General features: G+C 45.8%; 1 long non-coding RNA gene across 1 annotated transcript in view; it reads left to right on the forward strand.

The window, feature by feature from the left end:
- LOC309970207 overlaps positions 1–7064 on the forward strand; it is a 58178-nt gene extending 51114 nt beyond the window's left edge. The window contains exon 4 of the long non-coding RNA XR_014326671.1: positions 6720–7064. This is a non-coding gene — a long non-coding RNA (uncharacterized lncRNA). The remainder of the gene's footprint in view (positions 1–6719) is intronic.
- Positions 7065–9398: the final 2334 nt, after the last annotated feature.

The raw sequence follows: 9398 nt of genomic DNA on the forward strand, positions 1-9398 counted from the left end.
TTAAACCCTCTGACTTTGTCTCTATGCAGGTGCTTGTTATTGTCAAATAAAAATCCTCATTATCAATTTAGATTGGGAAACCTTGCGCCCTACAGCCTGAGAGGTGACTGTTCTGATCTGTTATGGGACCAGTCACCTTGGTAAGCCAACTGAATTGATGACAATTGAGGTAGAACCATCTGTCAGTTCCTTTTTATAGCTCCAACCTATGCTGTGATGTGAAATGGCAAATTACTTGCTCCAGAGAAGAACCTGATTTTGAGAAGACACTGTAAAGTTGTGATAGAGACTCATGGAAAATGCTTTTTTCATAATTCAATGGGATTCTTTGCTTTTTTTTTGAAGATGTTGGGGGTAGGAGTTTACTAATTAATTTATTTCTTTTTGCTGTGTTGGGTCTTCGTTTCTGTGCGAGGGCTTTCTCTAGTTGTGGCAAGCGAGGGCCACTCTTCATCGCGATGTGCGGGCCTCTCACTATCGCGGCCTCTCTTGTTGCGGAGCACAGGCTCCAGACACGCAGGCTCAGTAGTTGTGGCTCACAGACCTAGTTGCTCCGCGGCATGAGGGATCCTACCAGACCAGGGCTCGAACCGGTGTCCCCTGCATTAGCAGGCAGATTCTCAACCACTGCACCACCAGGGAAGCCCTGCTAGTTTTTTTTAAAAAGCAATAAACTCTTTAATCATCTCAACTGGTGAATTTAATAATAAATTTAATCCATTGCCAACTCTGGCATATGTTAGGTTTTTAGTCGTATGTGTACCTAGCGCCTTTAAGATACATTTAGACAGAACTTGTGTAAAACATGGAAACTAGGGTTTTGCGTCGGGGAGCCTGCTGTCCACCCCACAAGAGTATTTCTCCTGGCTGATGTTGGGGGATATGCAGCACCTCTGACCTGCCACATCCAAGTTGAACACAGGCATGTGGAGAGCCAGGAGGCAGTTTCTTTGGTCAGATCAGGGGGTCTCAGGTCCCCAAGACCAAGGCAAGGTTAGGAGGGCTTTTAAAACATCTAACAGGACTTCCCTGGTGGTGCAGTGGTTAAAAATCCGCCTGCCAGTGCAGGGAACACGTGTTCGAACCCTGGTTCGGGAAGTTCCCACATGCCGCGGAGCAACTAAGCCCATGTGCCACAACTACTGAGACTGCGCTCTAGAGCCCACGAGCCACAACTACTGAGCCCACATGCCTAGAGCCCGTGCTCTGCAACAAGAGAAGCTGCTGCAATGAGAAGCCCTCACAACGCAACGAAGGGTGGCCCCCGCTCACCGCAACTAGAGAGAGCACGTGCGCAGCAAGGAAGACCCAACGCAGCCAAAAATAAATAAATAAAATAAATAAGTAAATTTAAAACATCTGACATTTATTCTGATATTATCCATCTACATATGCCTCCCCCCACCAGATCCTTGAGAGTAGATCCTTCCTTCCTTCCTTCCTTCCTTCCTTCCTTCCTTCCTTCTTCCCTCCCTACTTCCCTCCCTACTTCCCTCCCTCACTTCCTTCCTCCCTTCCTTCATTTCCTTTTACGTCTAACTTCTAGCTCTGTCCCAGGCATTCAGTAGCTGCTCAAAATCCATTGAGCTGGGGAACTGAGGTTGACTTCCTGGGAGGCCCAGACTGTCCCAGCAGGCCTGCACATCCCCCCCCCTTTCCCCCTCACTGATGTTGTAAGGAAGGGACTGTCACCTACCTGAAGAAACTTAACTCCAGGCCATCCTGTGTCCCTCCTTGAACCCTCCCCCCATCCACACCCGCAGCCTCTCTGATCACAAGGAGAAGGCTGAGCTACTGGAGGAAGGACCCCTGGTTCTACGCAGCCCACCTCCCTGCCCCTACGCGCCTCTCTGAATGCATGAGAGACAATGGGGTCTAAAATGCTCCCTCCCTTATCTTCTGAAATAGGGTTCAATGGGCACGATGAGAAGCCCCATAACATAACTACCCCAGACAGGGCTGGCTTCAGGGCTTCAAAAGACCCCACGCTTGGATCAGTGCTCTGCTCTCACTCTCTTGAAACTCTTCATAATTCTTGAACAGGGGGCTCTGCATTTTCACTGGGCCCTGGGCCTTGCAAGTTAGGTAGCAGTCCTGTCTCTCAGGCACAGGGCATTAACAACGAGAAAATGGAAGGGTGAAATCAAAGTGTGCTTATCAAATAATGTCTTTGGGGGAAAAACAAAAAGGTCCCAAGTTAACTTTCATCATTGGCCAGCTTGTAAACAGGAAGTATCTGTAAATTGAAACTTGGGGGAAATGAGTCTTTTCTTGGAAGAAAGGTGATGAGCCCAGAGGACACATTCTTTGCTGCCTGTGACCCTTTGTGGGTCTGACACAGAGGTCTGTTGGCAGGAAGCATGAAGAAATTTAAGTTGTGATGGTTGAGTGGTGGGGTAAAGGGAAAAACCATTTTGCCTTAATTTTTTTTTAATTTACCCTTAATTTAGTGGTAAACAGACATTTCAATGGAAGAATCACAGGCTTCAAGGAGGTAAGGAATGGAAGTTATACAATGTACTATGGCACTAAACTGAGTCTACAGTTTCTTCCTGTCATATTTTATCCTTTCGGCTCCAAAAAGAAAAAGAAAAGATGGTTACAGAGATGAGGGTCCAGGAAAACTTGGTTAGTTATATCTTTAGCCGTTATCAAGGGAGTCTTGAAGTTTTACAAGGAAAGACTACTTGAAATTTCTGAATGGATTTTGTTAAGACATTGTGGTGTCCTTGTGTTTTTTTTTCCCCAGGTTAAACCTCTAAACTATGGGGGGAAAAACACAGCCTTTAATATCAAATAAAGGGAGATGGGAGTCAAATTATTGGGTGTCCAGAGTAGGAATTCTTTCCAGTCGGCTCATTCCTTGTATCTGTCCCCAGGGAGTGCCTTCCATCAAAGTTGCCATAGAATTTTTCATCCCCTTCAACAATGAATTTTGCAGTATGTGCTTATCTTTTAAAAAGAATTTTGTAAAATAAACTTTTTACTTTAAAATGGTTTTAGGGACTTCCCTGGCGGTCCAGTGGTTAAGACTCCACGCTTCCACTGCAGGGGGCATGGGTTTGATCCCTGGTTGGGGAACTAAGATGTCACATGCCACGTGGCACAGCCAAAAATCAATAAATAAAAGGAGTTTTTTCTTTTAATGAAGTTTAAAAAAATAAAAATAAATGGTTTTGGACTTACAAAAAAGTTGCAGAGGTAGTACAGAGAGTTCCCGTATACTCTGCACCCAGTTCCCCTACTGTCAACATCTTCTGTAACCATGGTACTTTTGCCATGACTGAGAAACCAAGTCTTTCCCCCCACATTTTGTATGATTCTATTTATATGAATTGTCCAGAATAGGCAAACCTTAGAAAGCAGATTAATGGTTGCTGGGGACCGAGGGCAGGAGGGAATGGGCACTGAATGCTTAGTGGGTAGGGAATTTCTTTGGGGGTAATGAAAATGTTCAGAAACTAGAGAGTGGTGATGGTTGCACTTATCTTGTGAAGGTACTGGAAGTTACTGGCTTGTGTGTTTTAACGTGGTTAACTGAATATTCTGTGAATTTTATCTCAATTTTAAAAGAATGTCCAGACAGCAGCCTAGAAATTTTGATTTCATAATTCTGGGACGAGGCTTTTTTGAAAGCTTCCCAGATGATTCTAAGGTGTAGCTGGGATTGACTGAAAACCACTGACCGGCTGGGAATTCAAGAAACAGTAACTAAGGATGGGTAGAATTGAGCACTCCAGGTGTGGTTCACAGGAAGGGGGTGGAGCTTTAGAAGATGAAGGGCCAACTCCAAACTCTGCCACTTTGCAGCTCAGCATCTGTGTCCCACAGCAATGGCTCCACCTGGGAGCTTATCAGAAATGTAGAGTCTCCAGCCCCACCCCAGATGCCCTGAATCATAACCTGCCTTTTAACAAGATCCCCATGGTTAAGAAACCAATCTTGGTACATTGCTATCAACTAAACTTCAGGCTTTATTCTTTTTTCTTTCTTTTTTTTTTTTTTTTGAATTATGAGCTGGTACCCAGCTTTCTTTTTCTTATTTATTTATTTATTTGGCTGCATCGGGTCTTAGTTGCGGCACACAGGATCTCCATTGGGGCGTGTGGGATCTTTCGTTGCATCACGAGGGCTCTTCATTGCGGGGCGAGGTCTTCTCTCTAGTTGTGGTGTGTGGGCTAGAGAGCACAGGCTTAGTTGCCCCGTGGCATGTGGGATCTTAGTTCCCCGACCCGGTATCGAACCCACATCCCCTGCATTGGAAGGCGGATTCTTAACCACTGGACCACCAGGGAAGTCCCTTCATGCTTTATTCTGATTTCATTAGCTTTTCCACTGATATCCTGTCACTGGTCCAGGATACCACATTGCATTTCGTCGTCATGTCTCTTTTGTTTCCTCTGGTCTATGACAGGTTATCAGACTTTTCTAGTTTTTTAATGACCTTGACAGTTTTGAGGAGTACCGCTCAGGTATTTTGTTGAATGTCCCTCAATTTGGGTCTATCTGATAATTTTCTTATGGTTATATGGGGTTACGGGTAAGACCACCATGGAAGTGAAGTACCCTTCTCACCACATCACATCAGAAGTACAAGCTATCAACACGACTTATCGCTGAAGATATTGACCTTGATCACCCACCAAGGTAGTGTTCGCCAGATTCCTCCACCGTGAAGTTACACCCCCTCCCCCTTCTACCTTTTGGAAGCAAATCAGAAGCAAGTCACTCAGCACAGCCCACACTCCAGGTGGGGAGAGGCTGGGAGGGGAACTTAGCTCTACCCCCTGGCAGAAATTTCTATGTAAATTATTTGGAATTCTACAAAGATTTGCCTCTTCTCTCCTCATTTATTTATATCAGTATGGACTCATGCATATTTATTTTATACTTTGGGTTATAATCCAATACTACATTGTTTATTTTATTGCACAAATTATTCCAGCTTTAGCCATTGGGAGCTCTCAGGTTGGGTCTTGTGTCCCTTTGACGTGCCCCATCGTTTTGTTTTGTTTTGTTTTGTTTCGTTTCATTTCGTTCTACTTCCTTACTTTCCAGCACTGCAAGATGCTTCAGCCTTATCTTGTATTTCCCTGCTCCAGCCTTAGATCAGCCTTTTTTCCAAGGAGCTCTTGTTCCTTTTACTGGACAATGGTATTAGAAACCAGGATCTGTGTGCTGGGTTCACCTACCATTTTGTCCCTACCCTGGACCTCAACCTTAACTCTCAGTAACTCTTCTGCTTAAGAGTCTCTGTAGTTCTGATTATCGGCAGAACGAAGTCCAGACTCACTTACTTGACATCAAGGCTCTCTTACAATTAGCTCCCAATCCAGCTTCCTTGGGGCTTATCTTAACTCCCCACAGGTCTCTTATACCTCACCCAGATACTCACAAGGTCCTCAAATCCTCTTACCCTCTGGCATCTTCCCAACTCTGTTTATTCAGTTCCTGCCACTTGGCCCATCTTTTCTCTACAATCTCAGTGTCAAAATCCACCCCCATTCAACACTTAGGATAATTTCAGCTCTTCCACTAGTCCTCTGAGTCTTCCCAACAGGAAATGATGACTTCTTCCTTTGAAATCGCAGAGATACCAGGTTTACATGCGAAAGCATGAGCAATGTACAAAATATCTTGAGATCCCTAGTTTCACTTAATTCTCCTACAACCTATTTTGCAGGTAAGGAAATTAACCACCCCCTCTCCACAAAAAATAAATTAAAGCCTAGGATGATAAAGTGACTTTTCCAAAGTTACACAGCTAGTAAGAGGCCAAAGCCAAGGTTAGAAACCAAGTCTTCTGATTCCAAATCCAATCCTCTTCCTGTCTGTCCAGTTTACCTTGTATTATGTTTATCTGGACGTTTGTGATCCCTCTTGCTTGATCATAACCTCCATAAGGATCGGGGGAATATCCCACTTCTTTCTTTCTTTTTTTGGCCTCACTGCACTGCTTGCAGGATCTTAGTTCCCTGAACAGGGATTGAATCCGGGCCACAGCAGTGAAAGCACAGAGTCCTACCCACTAGGCCACCAGGAAATTCCCAGTCCCATATATTTTTATATGACTCCCAACACCGAAAAACATGTTTGGATATGGTAGGGACCTGATAATTGTTGACGAATAAATCAATAAACAAAATCTCTTTGAAAACAAAAAGGACATATCGATTTACTTTCCACGAGGAATATTATAACCTGCTCTCTCTCTCACCTACATTATTACTGTCACTAGCATTACATTGTCTGGTTTTTGTTTTGCTTTTATCTTTGCCAACCTTACAGGCACCAAAAACAGGATCACATTGTTGTCTTAATTTGTGTCTCTTGATTACCAGTGATTTTGAAAATATTTTCATGTATTTATAGGTACTGGATAATCCATCTACATCATTTCCATGTCTATTTTACCATAAAGGCAATGGTGATTTTCATAATTATTTAAAAGAGTTCTTCATATATTGAGAACATTGACCCTTTGTCATTCTTTTGCAAATATTTTCTTCTTCATACTTCAACACCTCTTAATTGTATTTATCTTTTTAGTTGTGCTATGCTCTAAATTTATGAGAAGAATGTTGATCACAGTATAATTATGAGAGAAAAAACTGGAAACAGTATGAACATCCAATAATATGTAGTAACTAAATGAAACGCAGTGCATCCATTTGACAAGGATATTATTCATTGATTTTTTTAAAAATCATGTTCCTTAGGGACTTCCCTGGTGGCCCAGTGGTTGAGAATCCGCCTGCCAATGCAGGGGACTCGGGTTTGAGCCTTGGTCTGGGAAGATCCCGCATGCCGTGGAGCAACTAAGCCTGTGTGCCACAACTACTGAGCCCACGTGCCGCAACTACTGAAGCCCGCGCGCCTAGAGCCGGTGCTCCACAACAGAAGTCACCACAATGAGAAGCATGCGCACTGCAACGAAGAGTAGCCCCCGCTCGCTGCAACTAGAGAAAGCCAGCACTCAGCAACGAAGATACAATGCAGCCAAAAATAAATAAATAAATAATAAAAAATCATGTTCCATAATAAAAGTAAAATACTCATACAGCTTCTCACCAAATATTAGATGGAAAAGTATATCACTCTATATACAGTATGACCTCAATTTAAAATATATACTCAAGGGAATTCCCTGGCAGTCCAGTGGTTAGGACTCGGTGCTTTCACTGCCAGCGCCTGGGTTCAATCCCTGGTCAGGGAACTAAGATCCCGTAAGCTGCGCAGCACCGCCAAAAATAAAATAAAATAAAATATATATTCAATTAGGGGAAGAAAAGCTGCAGGTAAATTCACAAAACTATTAGCAATGGTTATCTGGGAGTTATGGAATCATAGGCAATTTCTATGTAAAATATTTCTGTTTTCCAAATCTTCTATGATGAACATATATTTACAAATAAGGGGGGAAAATGTGTTACTGCTAAATGTCATCAAAAAGTGTGTATTTGAGGGGCATGTCTGAGGGTGGCAGGGTTATTAGGAAGCGTCTATAACTCCCATTTGCCAAAGAGAGAGAACCGAGGTCCAGAGCAGCAGAACGTCTTTCCCAAGGTGACCCAGAAGTGTAAACTCTGTAGCCCTGCCTTTCCAGAGCGTTGCCTAGCAACCCAAGCCCGCCACAACCTCTCAATAAATATATTCTCGCACATCACACACAGGATGCATGTAGATAAGAAAGCAGGCAGTTTCTGTAGAGCTGCATAAGAGCGATCAAATAAAAGATGTGGACTAGACTGCAGATTCCCAGAATCCGTGGTGTCCTTATACCCCAAATGTCACCGCAACCCAGTATTTACCATAAGAAGCCAAACAATCGTGCCTCTTAGTTATCAGGGTATGCAAGAGTCACATTTCTCACTGACCCCCTGGGGGAATTCATAACCTGCTAATCCTAGCCAGAGCATTCTTGGAAATGTCACCTGCCAAAGCCAACCGTTCTGAGAACAGAGTTGTGGGTCACAGTCGTCGGTGAGGGAGCTAGAGAAGTTATTTAGGGATGAGTGTTTCTGCGAGAACATTGGTGCCTCGCGAGCACCTCCACGGGAGCGTTGTTCTGTCTGCACCGAGCACAGGCTTGGCAGAATCTCGTACCACTCTCTTTCCAAGACCCTGGCCTTCTCCGCTTGTCCTGTGACTTTCTGGTTTTCCAAGGAGGAAGTCTCAAAGCGGGCTTCTGCGCCCTGGGAGCTGGAGCGCCTTCTCACTCTCCCCTGCTCTGCTATGAGTCTTCAGGGCGGGGAGAGTGTCTGAGGCTTGCAGGCTGTGGTTCCCAGGATCAGTGCTAACCGGCTTCTGTCTGGGTTCAGCGATGGCTGATGAGAGCTTCCAGTGGGAGATGGGGAAGAAGATGAGCATCTCTCCTCACCTCCCTCTTGGCCAGTAAAGGAGGCGTCTCCTCCAGCTCCAGCTCCGGCAAGATGGACTCACTGCGATCCTAGCTTCTGCCAGATGACCCAGTCCTACACTCAAGTAATGCCACCTCCTTCTTTTGTCCCTCTGGGCTTCCTGCTCTAGCTAACCCCGTGGCTGCCTCACTGTCCCCTGTTGGGCTTCTCAGCCGTTCCTTCACCGACTTTAACCGATTCCTGGCACTGAAGTCCCTCTGTTGGAAATGCTCAGGGTGGGTCTGCTCCTCACTGGTTGGACGCTCACCCTGGCAGGACCAGCAGATACCATCTCCGTGGCCTTCCGTCCCATTTGCAGTTCAAAGATCCAAAAGTGGGAAGAAATGGGTTTGGACTGAAAGAAACCACGTTTTGGGCAAGGAAGCCTTCCCGTGAAAATCCTCCTCGCGGCTGGCCACAGCTTCCGCAGGACTGGGGCACTGAGAACCAGCACAGCAGCGAGCACCTCCGTTGTGCTGCGTCACCTTACACGTGGAGTGGTTTCATAACCTGCCTGCAAGAACTGGGCGAGACGCGGCAGCTAAACATGTTCCTTACGTTCCGTCAAGACTTTTCGTCCAAGATGTCTAGGAAACCCTGGCACAGTCAGTCCTGTGGCTGGTTCTAGGGAGAATTCTCCCCGAATTCAGTTCCTCAGGCAGCCACCCCTGAGGAATTCCCCCCTTGGGGAATCACCTTCCTAAGTGATGGGTCAGAGGGTGTTCGGCAAGGGGTCGGGGGTGACCTCGTGGAAGAGGAAGGAAGGCCGAGGGTCAGGGAACCCTTCCCCATGGCAGGAACCCTCCAGAGCTTCCGGAGAAGGGAGCTGGGCCCCCAAGGCCTCTGGCCTCTGCAGGCCTAAGAGCCAGACCTGAGGGAAGCAGGCGGCCCCTCGGCCACACTGACTCTGGCCGGTGCTCCCGGGAGACAGGAGGAGGCCTCCTCTGTGGCGGCGGATCCCCTGGCCTGGGAGGAACAGAGAGTGGAGGATCAAATGAG

This window comes from Leucopleurus acutus (assembly GCF_964270905.1).
Source record: "Leucopleurus acutus genome assembly, chromosome: 13".
NCBI classification, from domain to species: Eukaryota; Metazoa; Chordata; class Mammalia; order Artiodactyla; family Delphinidae; genus Leucopleurus; species Leucopleurus acutus.